Source organism: Salvelinus namaycush, chromosome 26, assembly GCF_016432855.1.
Source record: "Salvelinus namaycush isolate Seneca chromosome 26, SaNama_1.0, whole genome shotgun sequence".
In the NCBI taxonomy this organism is placed as follows: Eukaryota; Metazoa; Chordata; class Actinopteri; order Salmoniformes; family Salmonidae; genus Salvelinus; species Salvelinus namaycush.
The window spans coordinates 13,345,704-13,365,702 of record NC_052332.1 but is presented as its reverse complement, the minus strand read 5'-3'; positions in this window follow the sequence as shown (position 1 = coordinate 13,365,702).

Genomic DNA, 19,999 nt, shown 5'->3' with positions numbered 1-19,999 from the left:
TATTCTACAATGTAGAAAATAGTCAAATAAAGAAAAACCCTTGAATGAGTAGGTGTCCAAACTTTTGACTGGTACTGTATAAAAAATGGTACTTTTTACCACTTTTTCTCCCCAATTGGTAGTTAGTCTTGTCCCATCGCTGCCTCTCCCGTACGTACTCGGGAGAGGCGAAGGTCGAGAGCCATGCGTCCTCCGAGAAACGACCCAGCCAAGCCGCACTGCTTCTTGACACAATGCCCATTTAACCTGGAAGCCAGCCACACCAATGTGTCGGAGTAAACACTACACCTGGCAATCGTGTCAGCATGCATTGCGCCCGGCCCGCCACAGGAGTCACTAGAGCGTGATGGGACAAGAACATCCTTGCTGGCCAAACCCTCCCCTAACCCGGACAACACTGGGCCAAATGTGCGCCGCCCCACGGGTCACCCGGTTGCAGCCGGCTGCAACAGATCCTGGACTCGAAACAGGATCTCTAGTGGCACAGCTAGCACTGCGGTGCAGTGTCTTAGTCCACTGCGCCACTCAGAGGCCCAGTGCAGCTTTTGACATTATTGATCATAGTCTGCTGCTGGAAAAACTTAGTTGTTATGGCTTTACACCCCCTGCTATAATGTGGATAAAGAGTTACTTGTCTAACAGAACACAGAGGGTGTTCTTTAATGAAAGCCTCTCCAACATAATCCAGGTAGAATCAGGAATTCACCAGGGTAGCTGTTTAGGCCCCTTGCATTTTGCAATCTTTACTAACGACATGCCACTGGCTTTGAGTAAGGCCAGTCTGTTTATGTATGCGGATGACTCAACACTATACATATCAGCTACTACAGCAACTGAAATGACTACAACACTTACCAAAGAGCTGCAGTTAGTTTCGGAATGGGTAGCAAGGAATAAGATAGTCCTAAATATTTCCAAAACTAAGAGCATTGTATTTGGGACAAACTATTCACTAAACCCTTGGGAAAATTGCAGTTGGCTCAGAACAAGGCAGCATGGCTGGCCCTTAAAAGTACACGGAGAACTAACATTAATGACATGCATGTCAATCTCATGGCACAAAGTGGAAGAGAAATTGACTTCATCATTACTTGTTTTTATCAGAGGTGTTGACAAGCTGAATGTACCGAGCTGTCTGTTTAAAATACTAGCACACAGCTCAGACACTCATGCCTACCCCACAAGACATGCCACCCGAGGTCTATTCACAGTCCCCAAGTCCAGAACAGACTATGGGAGGTACACAGTACTACATAGAGCGAAGACTACATGGAACTCTATTCCACATCAGGTAACTGATGCAAGAAGTAGAATCAGATTTAAAAAGCCGGTAAAAATACACCTTATGAAACAACAGGGACTGTGAAGAGACACACAAAGGTAGAGACAACATGCATACGCAGACATTGTGATATTGTTGTGTGGTGGTATGGAACATTTTGTGTTGTGAGTATGTGGTAGTGTAGGAATGTTATGATGTACTGTTTTATCTTTAGCTCATTCAGTACAAACATAGTTCACTGCTTTATCTTTTGTTTTATATGGAATGTGGGTGCTTTGGTATGTTTGGACCCCAGGAAGAGTAGCTGCTGTCTTGGCAGCAGCTAATGGGAATCCCTAATAAATACAAGTACTTTCAAAATCTTAGCTAGCAAGCTAGCAGTCATCATCATGAATCAAGTCGACAATCTCCTGGCAAATCCTTGTCATATGAAGAGAAATTATAATCACTAGCCTGCTATTCAGTGGAGTGGTTATGTGGTCCAAGTCTGGATTTAAGGGTCTCTTATCCAAGCTTAAAAGGATAAACATTCAACAGGGTTTTTTCAGAGTTCCCAGTTGTCTTGAAAGCACCATAAATCCAGAGAATGCCAGAGTTTGATGACCGCTGCACAACCTTCCTGTTCAAGTGAGCACAGCACAACAAGGTGAGTCCAAAAATGTCTTGTATGCTGCTGCATAAATTATGCAATATGCCAGGGAGATATGTATCCTGAAGCTAAGAAAGTAATACTAAGTGTATGTTGTGTAGTAAACTGTTAGTAGCCCATGTGCCTCACCCTAATAATTTGGTCAATTTTCCCCTCATAATTTAGCCTACTGTTCTGACTTGGTAGTGCACATGTAGCTTATAGCCTGTTTTAGAGAAGTGTAGTCATCGAATTTTGTAAGAGCTTTAATTGTCAGCTTATATGCCCCCTTTATGTATCCTACTGTTCTGACTTGGTGTACAGGGATAATACTGTAAGAATAGCCCATGTTATGTTGCTGTACATTTAAAAAGTGCTGAACAAATAGTTACTTTGACTACGTCCGTCCTAGCTCACTCATTAATGTCTTAATCGAAATTACGGATCGTCTCTTTTGCGCTCGTTGTCCCCTTACGCCATAGTTTGTACATCTCAATTGTCAGTAGAAACCACATTTGTTTAAGCAAGTCAGCCATATCAGCTATGTTTTTTTTAAAGGCAGTAAATGAGGCTGAAATAACTGTTTCGCTGCCAGACAAGGCTCCGCTGATAGCCAGGTGTAGCAGTGGTAAGGTTCTGGGACTGCTGTTGGGACAGCTTTATGTAGGCCTTAACAGTTTGTGGACACCACCTGTCACCGTTATAGTGCAATTAATGTATTGCTTAGTGTTGTGTAGTGGCTTTGCTGGCATGCATCCTCAAACATTTGGGGGGGAGTTTGCCTTACCAAGATTTACATGCTAAAATCGGCACTGGCTATAGAAAATAGGAATAGCCAAATTACTCGGAATGTCACTTGTGTGCTGCCCTCCTGTACGCTGTGAGACTCCGTTCTTTACTGAGTGCCACCAGTCAACTTAAAATAGGCTAAACCATCGTCTGTCACATCACAATGTCGTCACCATCGATGATAGCTGTCAATTATCGTCGACAGACGATGCTATCGTAATATCGCCCAACCCTATCTAGCTGAATCCTTGCTAATTGATTTATAGTTATGCACAGATCTTAAATGGGGTGTGGCAAGACTGATGGAATAAAAATAGGCCAGCTAAATTGTTCAGCTAAAACACTATATAAAATGGGGACTGAAATTATGTACACACTTGGACAAAATCAGTAGGCTTATCTGAGAGCTCTAAATATTGACAAAAACTCCCAGTTATTTATATGAACTGTTGGTGTGAATTATTTTCAGGCGACACAGAAGGAAAAGCAGGGATTGCTCTAGGAGTCCCAGAAGGTAAGCCCTCTGGGAGATTTGCACAGAAAACTCTTTCTTTTGGACTGCATAAATCTGGTGGTTATTAATGGTTGTGTTGTCTGTTTACAGAGGTAAGAAATACAAAAAGAAAGCAAGGTATGGCAGCATGGAAAGGAGGCAGAGGTCCACCTCCAGGATGAAGAGCAGCAGAGATTAAGAGAGGAAGGAGTACAAGCACAAACCTATGAAGGTGAGAAGACGGTATAGTATAGGTGGTATAGTGGTATAGTGACTGAAGTGTGGTTCACTGAATTTGTGTCTCATTGTAGTCCTTCACTGTAATCTTCAGCTTTTTGTTTTATGCTTATTATCACTGTAAAAATTAGCATACTATCTGCACGTCACCGAGCCTGTCTCGGAACACTGACCTACTTCTCACTGACAGCGCTAAAGATCACAACTCTGTGAAACTCCGCTCTTCATCTCTAGAATTGATAACAATCTGCAGACAGCTAACTTGGGGTTCAGCACACTTTTTTTTTTACATGGGGACGTGCCACTGCAAGTGTTGTTTTGTACAATGTGTGTGTAAATCGAACAGTGTTGCGCATAGCCATACTCTAGTTTAGAGGTTTTGGGCCTCACCTATTCTTGCCTGCAATATCTGTTTGGAATCTTTGGTGTTACATTGAAGTATGAAATAACAAGAAAAGGTATGTGGCGTGCAATAGAATAGGATGTTCAAATCCTTTGTTTGAGGTGAGGCAAGCTAAAGGTCAAGGTCTAAGTTTGGCAAGAGGGAAATTTCACGGCCTGGGAGGGGATTTTTGGGGGGGTATTTCAGATTGTTCTGTCAATTCTCACATATAAACTTAATTGGGAGGAAGGATGTTTGAAAAAGTTTTAACATTTGTATCACAAACAATTTTGGGGTAAATCATGATGAAAGTGGCAATTTTAGGCCCTTTTTAGCCAAGAGTGCTTTTAGCAATGCTGTCTCATCATCCTGTAACTCTTGACCATTTTATTACAATTGAGGATTTTAATCACAATAGAAACATTGCGCAATACCTTTTTTTTTTAAATCATGACTCCTGCTATTTCTATTCTGTGTAACACACAATTTGGTGCTTTTCTTGGCCAGGGCCCATTTGAAAAATCTCAATATGACTTCCCTGGATAAATAAATACACACAGTGCCTTCAGAAAGTATTCATACCCCTCGACTTATTCCACATTTTGTTGTGTTACAGTCTGAATTCAAAATGGATTCAATAGATTTTTTTTTCTAACCCATCTACACACAATACCCCATAAATACAAAGTGAAAACATGTTTTTTATTTATTTTTATTTAGGAGAAATATCTCATAAACATACAGTCCCAGTCAAAAAAAGTTTGGCCACACCTACTCATTCAAGGGTTTTTCTTTATTTTTACTATTTTCTACATTGTACAATGAAATAACACATATTATAGAATCATGTCGTAACCAAAAAAGTGTTAAACAAATCAAAATATATTTTATATTAGTAGCCACCCTTTGTCTTGATGACAGCTTTGCACACTCTTGGCATTCTCTCAACCAGCTTCACCTGGAATGTCTAGAAGGAGTTCCCACATATGCTGAGCACTTGTTGGCTGCTTTTCCTTCACTCTGCGGTCCAACTCATCCCAAACCATCTCAATTGGGTTGAGGTCAGGTGATTGTGGAGGCCAGGTCATCTGATGCAGCACTCCATCACTTTCCTTCTTGGAACCAAAAATCTCAAATTTGGACTCATCAAACCAAAGGACAGATTTCCATCGGTCTACTGTCCATTGCACGTGTTTCTTGGCCCAAGCAAGTTTCTTCTTATTATTGGTATCCTTTAGTAGTGGTTTCTTTGCAGCAATTCGACCATGAAGACCTGATTCACGCAGTCTCCTCTGAACAATTCATGTTGAGATTTGTCTGTTACTTGAACTCTGTGAAGCATTTATTTGGGCTGCAATTTGAGGTGCAGTTAACTCTAATGAACTTATCCTCTGCAGCCTTATCCTCTCCTCTAACTCTGGGTCTTCCTTTCCTGTTTCCTGTTCCTTCCTTTCTCATGAGAGCCAGTTTCATCATAGCGCTTGATGGTTTTTGCGACTGTACTTGAAGTAACTTTAAAAGTTCTTGAAATGTTACGGATTGACTGACCTTCATGTCTTAAAGTAATGATGGATTTCCAATTGTCTTTGCTTATTTGAGCTGTTCTTGCCATAATTTGGACCTTTGCCAAATAGGGCTGTCTTCTGTATACCACCCCTACCAACTGATTGGCTCAAATGCATTAAGAAGGAAAGAAATTCCACAAATTAACTTTTAGCAAGGCACACCTGTTAATTGAAATGGATTCCAGATGCCTACCTCATGAAGCTGGTTGAGAGAATGCCAAGAGTGTGCAAAGCTGTCATAACACTTTTTTGGTTACTACATGTTTCCATATGTGTTATTTCATAGTTTTGATGTCTTAACTATTATTCTACAATGTAGAAAATAGTAAAAATAAAGAAAAACCCTTGAATGAGTAGGTGTGTCCAAACTTTTGACTGGTACTGTAAGTATTCACACCCCTGAGTCAATACTATGTAGAAGACCTTTGGCAAAGATTATACCTGTGAGTCTTTCTGGGTAACTCTCTTAGAGCTTTTCACACCTGGATTGTGCAACATTTGTCCGTTTATTGATTAAAAAATTCTTCAACCTCTGTCAAATAGGTTGTTGATCATTGCTAGACAACCATTTCAGGTCTTGCCATCGATATTTAAATAGATTTACGTCAAAACTGTAACTCGGCCACTCAGGAACATTTACTGTGTTCTTGGTAAGCAACTCCAGTGTGGATTTGGCCTTGTGTTTTAGGTTATTGTCCTGCTGAAAGGTTAATTCATCTCCCAGTGTCTGGTGGAAGGCAGACTGAACCAGGTTTTCCTTTATGATTTTGCCTGTGCTTAGCTCCAATCCATTTATTTTTTATCTTTAATTCCCCAGTCCTTAACGATTACAAGCATACCCATTACATGCAGCCACCACTATAATTGAAAATATGGAGAGTACTCAGTAATGTGTTGTATTGGATTTGCCCCAAACATACACTACATGACTGCTCGTCGAACATCTCTTTCCAAAATCATGGGAATTAAAAGGGAGTTGATCCCTCCTGTGCTGCTATAACAGCCTGCACTCTTTTGGGAAGACTTTCCACTAGATGTTGGAACATTGCTGTAAGAACTTGCTTCTATTCAGCCACGAGCATTAGTGAGGTCGAGCACTGATGTTGGGCGATTAGGCCTGGCTCGCAGTCGGCGTTCCAATTCATCCAAAAGGTGTTTGATGGGGTTGAGGTCAGGTCTCTGTGCAGGCCTGTCAAGTTAAATTATTTCACACTGATCAGAGGGAGGGATCAACTCCCTTTTAATTCCCATGATTTTGGAAAGAGATGTTCGACGAGCAGTCATGTAGTGTATGTTTGACCATTTCTGTATGGACCTTGCATTGTGCACGGGGGCATTGTCAACTGGAAAGGGCCTTCCCCAAACTGTTGCCACAAAGTTGGAAGCACAGAAGCATCTAGAATGTCATTGTATGCTGTAGCATTAAGATTTCCCTTCACTGGAACTAAGGGGCCTAGCCCGAACCATGAAAAACAGCCCCAGACCATTATTCCTCCTCCACTAAACTTTACAGCTGGCACTATGGATTCGGGCAGGTAGCATTCTACTGGCATCCGCCTAACCCAGATTTGTCCGTCGGACTGCCAGATGGTGAAGCGTGATTCGTCACTCCAGAGAACGCGTTTCCACTGCTCCATAGTCCAAAGGCGGCGAGCTTTTCACCACTCCAGCCCACGTGATCTGCGGCTGCTCGGACATGGAAACCTTCATGAGCTCCCGACGAACAGTTATTGTGCTGACGTTGCCTCCAGTGGCAGTTTGGAACTCGTAAGTGAGTGTTGCGACCGAGGAAAAACATATATTTTTTGTTGTTGTACTTTTACCCCCTTTTTCGCCCCAATTTTGTGGTATCCAATTGGTAGTTATAGTCTTGTCCCATCGCTGCAACTCCCCTACGGACTCGGGAGAGGCAAAGGTCAAGATCCATGCGTCCTCCAAAACACGACCCTGCCAAGCCGCACTGCTTCTTGACACACCGTTCGCTTAACCCGGAAGCCAGCCTCACCAACGTATCAGAGGAAACACTGTCCAGCTTGCGACCAAAGTCAGCTTGTAGGGACCTGGCCCGCCACAAGGAGTCGTTAGAGCGCGATGGGACAAGGAAATCCCTGCCGCCCAAACCCTCCCCTAACCCGGGTTACGCTGGGCCGATTGTGCGCCGCCTCACGGGCCTCCCGGTCGGCTGTGACACCGCCTGGGATCGAACCCGGGTCTGTAGTGACACCTCAAGCACCGCAGTACCTTAGCGGTTACCTTACTCAGCGGTTCTGTTCAACAGCACTTCAGCACTCGGCGGTCCCGTTCTGTGAGCTTGTGCGGCCTACCACTTCGCGGCTGAGCCGTTGTTGCTCCTAGACGTTTCCAACTCACAATAACAGCACGTACAGTTGACCCGGGGCAGCTCTAGCAGGGCAGAAATTTGACAAATTGACTTGTTGGAAAGGTGGCATCCTGTGACAGTGCTACGTGGAAAGTCACTGAGCTCTTCAGTAAGGCCATTCTACTGACAATGTTTGTCAATAGAGATTGCATGACTGTGTGCTCGATTTTATACACCGGTCAGCAATGGGTGTGGATGAAATGGACAAATCACGTTAATTTGAAGGGGTGTCCACATACATTTGTATATATAGTGTATCTACAGGTAACTGCCAAAATGAAGTAAATGAGAGATTCAAAGTATATTGAAAGCTGGTGCTTACTCACAGGTGTGGATCCTGACTTAATTAAGCAATTAACATCCTATCATGCTTCGGATCATGTATAAAAATGTCCAGTTGGCCATTATTTTGGCTACCATGGCTAGAAGACAAGATCTCAGTGACTTTGAAAGAGGGGTCTCAAAGGAGCATAGGGTGTTTTAAAGGGTGTGTCACCAGATCTCAACCCAATTAAACACTTATGGAAGTCTCAGCAGTGGTGTCTGGAACAGCGTTTTCCTCCATCAAGAAAACACCAAAACAGGTCCATTATGCCAGTTTACATAAACAGAGAATAAAATGGTTTCTAATCCATGATTTCATTAAAACCATTAAAAAGTCCCATTCATATAAATAGCAGTCAATCAACACCCCTCTTGTGCAATGTCTGCTTCTTGGACAATCCCTCAACACACTATCTTGTGACTACCACATAGCAGCTATCAATACATGTATTGACAGGATAACAGCTTGAGTTTGTGATGAGTTCCCCTACATCATTAAACATTCCAGAATTATGACAATCCCATCGTGTTGAGAGCTCTAAATCCGTCTGAGAATATCACAGTGAGATGAAACCACAATGGATGGTCTTGCTAGACTGTCACTGTTCATTTGCCATCTCCCAAGCTGGGCTCAGAGGAAGAGATAATCGATTCATTGTTTGAGTAGGGCAGAAATGTGACACGTCACTGCCTATGCAAATGTGGGGTCTGAAACCTGACGCTTCAGGTCAGCTCTGCTTAGAGAGTGTAAACGGAGAGCAGGCAGATGGGGCTTTTTGGCATTATAAGTCACGGGACCCTACGGCGTTAACAGAGCGCTTTGTACACTAAAATGTCAGTCGGAACCAGTCCAGAACCGCTCAAACACCTAACAATATGCTAGTTAACAGGGTCACACTGATGGCAGCCGGTGGCTCTGTTACATAGAGAAAGGCCTAGAATGTTTGCACAGCATCTCAGTGAGAAAAGCAGATTCTAGAATCTACAGTAAACATTTTCAAAGAACCATGGTATACACCTTAGTGTTCTGAGTCGGACTGGTGCTGCCTTGGGTCTGGTGGATGTAATCTAACTCTGGTCTGGCTTGACTGATCTGGCTTGACTGATCTGGCTTGACTGATCTGGCTTGACTGATCTGGCTTGACTGATCCTGGGATTCCAATGATGACAATGATGATGACGACGTATTGGTTGGAACACACTGTGGCATAGCCTGTTGGAAGAGTTCCATGGTGGTGTAATCACTTAGAAAGGCCAAAGGGTGGCACTGGTGGGCCACCGTACTGATGAGGACAGGGTCCGTCTGTCTCATGTCTGTGGGAATAGATGTAATGGTGTCAGAAGTTGGATCTTGAGCTCTGTCTGTGGCTATGGTTGACAGAAAAGGCCCTTGGCTCTCCTCATGGTCTGTGTTGAGGTGTAGACAGGAGTCAGCATTGCGATGGAGGTTGCCAACAAGAGACATTTCTTCTCTTCCATCGACAATGTGTAGACTGTTGGAGTCCCCCTGCTCTTCCTTCAACATCTGTCGGTTGATGAGCTCCAGGAGTTCCTATGAGAATCAATCAATCTTTATTGTCCCGGAGGCGGAAGAAAACCAACAGCAACAGGACATGATCTGAGACATGCTATAAAAATGCAATGAAATTCTCCTGTATAATTATACCATTTTCTTACCAGATCACAGACCCCAACTATTTTCTGGATGGCATTGCTGTTACCTGGATTGGGGATATTCGGCCAAAGTCGTTTCTTTGCTCTGAAAATACAACACGTTGACATGTAATTAATTCCATCACTTGAATTTCACTGGACAACAGTTAAGAACAAAGCAAAAGGAATAGATATAAATACACCTTTGACCTAGAAACATGACGACTGTACCTTTTTAACAGCTGAGAGCTGAGATGAACCACCAGTAAGAGTAAAGTTACTCCAACAATGGTCCCTGCTATCACACCACTCACCGTCAGGGATGCTGGGGAGGGAAAGAAGACACTACTGGTCTGCCATTCAAAATGTGGGATATCAGAGATGTTAATTGCAATATAACCATTGGTGATAGATCAACAAGCAAACCTTCAGGTTTGGTTTCAAAGTATGCAGCTGAGCTTCTCACTCCCATTCCTGCACCAGTGAAGGCAGACAACTGGACTCGGTACATAGTATTGCTCTGTAGGTCTACCAACTCATAGCTGGTCGAACCAGCATCCACAGTGATGTCTGTTGCAGCGAGAACAGCAATAGTTAAAGTCAGTGACACATCAGAATAAGAAGTAGTAACCTCACAAGAATAATTTTAAGGAAGTTAACACTTCAACAACGGTTCTTGTTTTAAACTCTAGCCTTTTGGGAACTAGATAAGGTGGTAAGAATATCTGTTAGTGTGCAGGAAGGCTTAACTTCTAAAAAAAAAAAAAAAAAAAAAGAAGTGTACATATTTATCAGATATTAGTCACAAACTATAAAAGATTCTACATGTGACATGTAAAAGACAGTAGGAGAAGTCACACACTGTTCTTTTTGCTGCTCACATTCTACTGTATGAATACTCACTCACTGCACGTCTCTTGGGCCAACATCAACTTGGCACCTGTTTGTGAACATCCAAATAAACACGACATCAATTCATCTTACTTGGTTCAGTATCTGTCCAGTCCTGCAGCCTGTCTGTGTAATGGAGGAAGTAGCCCAGCAGGAAACCTCTGTTGTCCTCCTCGGGGACGGCTGTCCACTCCAGCACCATGGAACTCTGGCTAACATTACTGCTGCTGATGTTCCCTGGGGCACTGATGGGGGCTGAGAGGAAAAGACACTGAATCTGATCGCAATGCATTGATGACTAATTGGTTGGGTTGTTTGATTTAGACATACAGGTGCTAAGGTGTAATGTACTTATACTCCAACCAGCTTGTAAGTATATGAAGTGGCTCCCTGTGTCTGCGCTTATGGTATGTGTTTGTGTGACGATGAGATGCCACTTGTGTTCTACTCTAGCACTGGTTTCATCTAGTACAACCCCAAGGAGATGTTAAGTGTGGCCTTAATATCAGTTGAATTTTAGACTCACATCCTTCAGTGAAGAAGGCCTGGATGCTCCCATAGGTGTTCTCGCTGTTGTTGATGAACTTCAGGTTGCAGGGCTCTTTATGTGGCCTTGTGTGCAGAGTGAAGGTGTACTTCTTATACAGCTCTAATGGCTCTATAATTCATACAGCAACAAGAGTGGTTTTAAATGGGGAAACATCTTTCATCAGGACAAACTGGTGGTAGGCAGCGTATATCTGTTAAACATATGCCATGTGTAGTTCTGGTTATGCTGTATCTGAAAATGTGAATCCACTGTTGTTTTCATGTTAACACAGGAGAGAGGTATGTACCCTACCCTCCAAGTGTATGACTTCATAGTTGTTCTCATCCTCATAGAAGGACTTGTGAGCAGCTTTCTCTCCTCTCCTCCACCACTCCACTGAGAAGCAGGAGTAGGTTTTGATCAGGTCATCCACCCAGGAGACAGTGAAGGACATGTTGCCATTGAATGTCACATTCAGCTTCCCATATAAGTCTGTAGAGACAAGCCAAACGACACGTCAAGGTCCTTTCTCCTGCACCTGAGATGTCCCACTTCAACAAGCTGATTTCAAGCACTGTTAAAATAGAAAGACTCAAAACCGCATCATTGTGTCATGAAACCATGAAAAGTAGTGCACCTAAGCTGAGATATGGTGTTTCATCATCAAGCGCTATGAAAAACTAGCTCTCATGAGAAGCGCCACAAGAAAGGAAGACCCAAACTATTAGAGATACTAGTCTCATAAATTGCAGCACAAATAAATGCTTCATAGTTCAAGTAACTGACACATCTCAACACCAACTGTTCAGAGGAGACTGCATGAATCAGGCCTCATGGTCGAATTGCTGCAAAGAAACCACTACTAAAAGGACACCAATAAGAAGAAGAGACTTGCTTGGGCCAAGAAACACGTGCAATCAACATTAGACTGGTGGAAATTTGTCCTTTGGTCTGGTGAGTCCAAATTTGAGATTTTTGGTTCCAACCGCCGTGTCTTTGTGAGACGCAGAGTAGGTGAACGGATGATGTCAGCATGTGTGGTTCTCACCGTGAAGCATGGAGGAGGAGGTGTGATCGTGTGGGGGTGCCTTGCTGGTGACACTGTCTGTGATTTATTTAGAATTCAAGGCACACTTAACCAGCATGGCTACCACAGCATTCTGCAGTGATACGCCATCACATCTGGCTTGCACTTAGTGGGACTATAATTTGTTTTCAACAGGACAATGACACAACACACCTCCAGGCTGTGTAAGTGCTATATGACCAAGAAGGAGAGTGCTACATCAGATAACCTGGCCTCAACAATCACCCAAACTCAACCCAATTGAGATGGTTTAGGACGAGTTGGACCGCAGAGTGAAGGAAAAGCAGCCAACAAGTGCTCAGCATATGTGGGAACTCATCATTAGAGCCAGTTTCATCATAGCGCTTGATGGTTTTTGCAACTGCACTTGAAGAAACTTTCAAAGTCGTCTTAAAGTAATGATGGACTGTTGTTTCTCTTTGCTTATTTGAGCTGTTCTTGCCATAATATGGACTTTGTGTTACACCAAATAGGGATATGTTCTGTATACCAACCCTACCTTGTCACAAGACAACTGAGTGGCTCAAACGCATTAAGGAAGAAATTCCACAAATTAACTTTTAACAAGGCACACCTGTTAATTAAAATGCATTCCAGGTGATTATGTCATGAAGCTGGTTGAGAGAATACCAAGGATGTGCAAAGCTATCATCAAGGCAAAGGGTAGCTACTTTGAAGAATCTCAAATATAAAATATATTTTGATTTGTTTAACACTTGTTTGGTTATTACATGATTCCATATGTGTTATATGTAGAAAATAGTAAAAATAAAGAAAAACCCTTGAATGAGTAGGTGTGTCCAAACGTTTGACTGGTACTATATTTGGAGACTTAAGTGCCAAAAATAAATACATTTTGGGGGCGACTATCTATTGTTCCATGTAGTGAATCTGTTATTCAATGCGTTTGTATGGGCTAGTAGCAATAACGGCAAATACAATTTTTTATAAAAACATTTTGGGGATACTTCAAGGGGTCTTAAAATTCTAAATCAAGTTGCAAAATGATCCTTTGTATGACCTTCGGTTCCATGTAGCTTAGTAGAACCTCCCCCGTTTCTTTTTTGAGAGTCTTGTGAAACCGTTGTTGGTGTTTCAGTGCATGTAAAAGGCAACATCAAAACATAAATGGCAGACTGTGTCTCTCTTATACAATCAAATGGTTTTCAAATGACAATTCTTTATACTGTAAATATTGATTGATGATGATTTTCAGACAATATTTTAATTGACCATTGTGGTCCCACTTCAAATGATGTTCAGCTTATTAAGGCGTCATTAAGCCTTCCTAAGCAGTACGTTAAATGTGTTACAAAGTACCTATAACCGTATGTCATGCTTCATAAAGGGTTCATAAATGTGGCATGACTGTGACATAATCACCAATGCCATATGTGACATAACCCACTATATGGAATATGATATAGACATGTGCTTTATAGTGGGTGACATGTTGTGCTGAAGGATGGCATACGTTCTAAAGTGATGTCGTGTTAGTCACATAACACCTAATCTTGTTCCCAGACACTTCTGCCCCAAATGGTCTGGTGGACCAACACATTGGTTAAGGTTACGTTTAAAATACATTTTTAGAAGATAAGGGTTTAGCCATTCTCTGGTCACTCCCACTAAGGTCAACTTTGAATGGTTGATGTTCCAGGCTTATATGTGCAGTGTGCGCAATAGTCTGGGGACAGCGTTACACCAAGAAACAATTACCTTGACGAAAGCCCCCAACCTAACGAAATTGAATGTGACTTTCTTCTGGAACCAAGTTACATGTTCGTTAGTACACAAACATGCACACAGCAAAATCAAATCACATGCGCCGAATACAACAAGAGTAGACTTCACTGTGAAATGCTTACTTACAAGCCCTTTAACCAACAGTGCAGTTCAAGAAGAATTAAGAAAATATTTACCAACTAAACTAAAGTAAAAAATATTAAAAAAGCTAAAATAATAGTATAATAAAAAGTAACACAATAACAATCCAATAATGAGAATATATACAGGGGGTACCGGTACTGAGTCAGTGTGCGGGGATACAGGTTAGTTGAGGTAATTTGTACATGTTGGTAGAGGTGAAGTGACTATGCATAGATAATAAACAGTGAGTAGCAGCAGTATACAAAACAAATGGAGGGGGGGGGGGGGTCAATGTAATAGTCCGGTGGCCATTTGATTAATTGTTCAGCAGCCTTATGGCTTGGGGGTAGAAGCTGTTAAGGAGCCTTTTGGTCCTAGAATTGGCACTCCGGTACCACTTGCCGTGTGGTAGCAGATTAAACAGTCTGTGACTTGGATGCCTGGAGTCTGACAGTTTTATGGGCTCTCCTCTGATGGGCTCTCCTCTCCTCTATTTTATAGGTCCTGGATGACAGGAAGCTTGGCCCCAGTGATGTACTGGGCCGTACACACTACCCTCTGTAGCGCCTTACGGTCAGATGCCGAGCAGTTGCCATACCAGGCAGTGATGCAACCAGTCAGGATGCTCTCGATGGTGCAGCTGTAAAACTTTTTGAGGATCTGAGGACCCACGCCAAATATTTTCAGTCTCCTGAGAGGGAAAAGGTTTTGTCGTGCCCTCTTCACAACTGTCTTGGTGTGTTTGGACCATGATAGTTCGTAGGGGATGTGGACACCAAGGAACTTGAAACTCTCGACCCGCTCCACTACAGCCCTGTTGTTGTTAATGGGGGCCTGTTCGGCCTGCCTTTTCCTGTAGTCCACGATCAGCTCCTTTGTCTTGTTCACATTGAGTGAGAGGTTGTTGTCCTGGCACCACACTGCCAAGTCTCTGACCTCCTCCCTATAGGCTGTCTCATTGTTGTCGGTGATCAAGCCTACCACTGTTGTGTTGTCAGCAAACTTAATGATGGTGTTGGAGTCGTGTTCGGCCATGCAGTCGTGGGTGAACAGGGAGTACAGGAGGGGACTAAGTACACACCCCTGAGGGGCCCCAGTGTTGAGGATCTGCGTGGGAGATGTGTTGTTGCCTACCCTTACCACCTGGGGGCGGCCCGTCAGGAAGTCCAGGATCCAGTTGCAGAGGGAGGTGTTTAGTCCCAGGGTCCTTAACTTAGTGATGAGCTTCGTGGGCACTATAGTGTTGAACGCTGAGCTGTAGTCAATGAAAAGCATTCTCACATAGGTGTTCCGAGATTGCGTCATCTGTGGATTTGTTGGGGCGGTATGAGAATTGGAGTGGATCTAGGGTATCCGGGAGGATGCTGTTGATGTGAGCTTTCAAAGCCCTTCATGTTTACAGACGTGAGTGCTACGGGGCAGTAATCATTTAGGCAGGTTACCTTCGCTTCCTTGGGCACAGGGCCTATGGTGGTCTGCTTGAAACATGTAGATATTACAGACTGAGTCAGGGAGAGGTTGAAAATGTCAGTGAAGACACCTGCCAGTTGGTCCGCGCATGCTCGGAGTACACGTTCTGGTAATCCGTCTGGCCCCGCGGCTTTGTGAATGTTGACCTGTTTAAAGGTCTTGCTCACATCGGCTACCGACAGCGTTATCACATAGTCATCCAAAACAGCTGGTGCTCTCGTGCTTCAATGTTGCTTGCCTCGAGTTTGTGGTGAGTAATCGCTGTTCTGATGTCCAGAAGTTATTTTCGGTCATAATAGACGGTAGCAGCAACATTATGTATAAAATAAGTAAAAAAATAAATTACAAACAACACAAAAAAACTAACTAAATAGCACAATTGGTCAGGAACATGTAAAACGTCAGCCATCCTCTTCGGCGCCATCTTAGACAAGATGATCCTTACAGCGTGGTGACAAATCTACCCACTCCCCCACTGAAAGATCAGCCACAAAATGTTGTCACCATTGTAACAGGTTGTAATCAAGCCCTGGTCTCCAGAAGAGGCATACCTGGTGAGGTAGTCTCAGGTCGGACTACTCCAAATCATCTTGGTTCTGACACGCACACGCACACACACACAAACGCAAGCTTTACAGGTTCATCTACCCATTTAAATACCGCTCACATCCTACAGTAACCTTCATAAATCAGCAGAACGTTAATAACCTATTTATTGACACTTTATGTAGCGTCCTGTAATACTTAGTTTGAAGTGAGACACCTTCGGTCTTTCATAACATATCCATAAAGACTCTATATCGCATGACGCTGTACTTCATTTAAAGTCAAACTCCTTTTGTCATTCATAGCACATACATAAATGCCTTGTATCATATGACGCTGTACTTACTATAAAGTCAGACACCTTTGGTCATAATCATAACACATACATAAAGGCTTAATGATGTAAACACAAATGTATTAACACTTAGGGAATTATCAACCAAAACAAATCAACTTTAAAGACCTGTTTAAACCATACATTTCCTTTTATTTGTACATTTTTTAAACAATACAAATACATGAAGTTTCAAAAAGTCCAGCAATGTTCAACAATTACATTGTACATTAAACAGGGCTGTGAATAGTGTAGCTTGTCCCTGAGCTGGCAGACAAATGGTTCTTGCCTGCTGCTGGAGGTACTGCATGTTGGTTCCAAACTTAAAGAAAGTTAGCAGTTCTGTTAGGAAATGGCTTTGTCACACCATCTGAATATGGTCATTTCTGTGGTGCGCCAGAAACTCTAATGGGATGATGGGAAACTCCATTCAATCCGTATTATTATTTTCCTCTTTCATTTACAAATCTCATGACTTGACTATGAGACGTGGTTGTATCTAGGGGGATTTGTATTTCGCTGAGCCTGCTCGCTAGCAAAATCTTGGCAAGCTATCAATTGCTGTGAAGTCACCAAAATAATTTGAAATAACAATTGAGGTAGCTACAGTATGCAATCTAATTCATTGTCACGGCCAATGCTGGAAGAAGACCAAAGCGCAGCGTGGTGAGCATTCATTTCTGTTTATTTAGGTAAATGTCGCCAACAAAACAAAGAAACGACCGTGAAGCTTAACATAGGCTCAACAAAACAAAGAAAACGACCGTGAAGCTTAACATAGGCTATGATGCCTCTAACAAAGTCAACTTCCCACAAAGACAGGTGAGAAAAAGGCTGCCTAAGTATGGTTCTCAATCAGAGACAACGATAGACAGCTGTCCCTGATTGAGAACCCTACCCGGCCAAAAACATAGAAATACAAATAATAGAACATAGAATACCCACCCCAACTCACACCCTGACCAAACCAAAATAGAGACATAAAAATGATCTCTAAGGTCAGGGCGTGACATTCATCACTGAACTACAACAAACAAATTTAAATTACAATAAATAAAGGCTAACTTACTTGTTTTTTGCTGTCCAATGGTAGCACAAGTGGGTATTTGATTTGCGAACTCATCACATGATCTGCTTCTCGTCAGCAACACTACAAAAGTACTTCCGGGTCATGGAATTTCTGAAATATTCTAAATACAAGTCCCCCACGTAATAGTAGAAAAGTGTCAATAACCATTCAATTATTCAAAATAATTGTCTAAACATTAACAATGATTCATATTTAAGTCACATTTGCTTAAAATGTGTTTTACACGAAGAAAAATATAAACGCAACATGCACCAATTTCAAAGATTTTACTGAGTTACAGTTCATTTCAGGAAATCACTCAATTGAATTTAATTAATTTGGGCCTAATCTATGAATTTCACATGACTGGGAATACAGATATGCATCTGTTAGTAACAGATACCTTAAAAAAAAAGTAGGGTCGTGGATCAGATAACCAGTCAGTATCTGGTGTGACCACCATTTTTTTCATGCAGTGCGACGTATCTCCTTCACGTAGAGTTGATCAGACAGTTGATTGTGGCCTGTGGAATGTTGTCCGACTCCTCTTTAATGGCTGTGCGAAGTTTCTGGATATTGGCGGGAACTGGAACATGTTGGAATTGTGTACAGATCCTTGCGACATGGGGCTGTGCATTTTCATGCTGAAACATGACTTGATGGATGAATGGCACAACAATCGGCCTCAGGATCTCGTAAAGGTATCTCTGCGCTTTCAAATTGCCATCGATAAAATGTAATTATGTTCGTTGTCCGTAGCTTATGCCTGGCCATAATATAACCTCACCGCCACCATGGGGCACTCTGTTCACAGCACTGACATCAGCAAACTGCTCGCCCACATGACGCCATCTGCCCGGTACAGTTGAAACCGATATTCATCCGTGAAGAGCACACTTCTCTAGCATGCTAGTGTCCATCGAAGGTGAGCATTTGCCCACTGAAGTCAGCTACGACGCCGAACTGCAATCAGGTCAAATCAAATCAAATTTTATTTGTCACATGCACCGAATACAACAGGTGTAGGTAAACCTTACCGTGAAATGCTTACTTACAAGCCCTTAAATAACAATGCTATTTAAATGATAAAGAGTTACCTGTCTAACAGAACACAGAGGGTGTTATTTAATGGAAGCCTCTCCAACATAATCCAGGTTGAATCAGGAATTCACCAGGGCAGCTGTCTAGGCCCCTTAATTTTTTCAATCTTTACTAATGACATGTCACTGGCTTTGAGTAAGGCCAGTGTGTCTGTGTATGCAGATGACTCAACACTACACACGTCAGCTACTACAGCGACTGAACTGACCAACACTTAACAAAGAGGTGCAGTTAGTTTCGGAGTGGGTGGCAAGGAATAAGTTAGTCCTAAATATTTCTCAAACTAAAAGCGTTGTATTTGGGACAAATAATTCACTAAGCCTTAAACATAAACATTGTAATGAATAATGTGGAAATTGAGCAAGTTGAGGTGAATAAACTGCTTGGAGTAACTCTGGATTGTAAACTGTCATGGTCAAAACATATTGATACAACAGTAGCTAAGATGGGGAGAAGTCTGTCCATAATAAAGCGCTGCTCTACATTCTTAACAACACTTTCAACAAGGCAGGTCCTCCAGTCCCTAGTTTTGTCGCACCTGGACTACTGTTCAGTCATGTGGTTAGGTGCCACAAAAAGGGACTTAGGAAAAAGAGGTCTCTTCAGTCTCCAAGTCCAGAAAAGACTATGGGAGGCACACAGTACTACATAAAGCCATGACTACATGGAACTCTATTCCACATCAAGTAACTGATGCAAGCAGTTAAATTCGATTTAAAAAAACAGTTACAAACGTACCTTATATAACGTAGACTGTGAAGCAACACAAACCAGGCACAGACACATGCATACACACAATAACATACTCACTATACACACACACACATGGATTTTGTACTGTAGATATGTGGTAGTGGTGGAGTAGGGGCCTGAGGGTACACAGTGTGTTGTGAAACTATTGTAATGTTTTTAAAATTGTATAAACTGTCTTAATTTTGCTGGACCCCAGGAAGAGTAGCTGCTGCCTTGGAATATGGAATACATATAGACTTAAACGGAACCCAAACCGGCTGCGCGAGTGCGCCATTGTGCGCTATCATGCATACATTTATTTTGTCCCCCTACCTCAAACGCGATTACGACACGCAGGTTAAAATATCAAAACAAACTCTGAACCAATGACATTAATTTGGGGACAGGTCGAAAAGCATTAAACATGTATGGCAATTTAGCTAGTTAGCTTGCACTTCCTAGCTAATTTGTCCTATTTAGCTAGCTTGTTGTTGCTAGCTAATTTGTCCTGGGATATAAACATTGAGTTGTTATTTTACCTGAAATGCACAAGGTCCTCTACTCCGACAATTAATCCACACATAAAACAGTCAACCGAATCGTTTCTAGGCCTCTCTCCTCCTTCTAGGCTTTTTCAT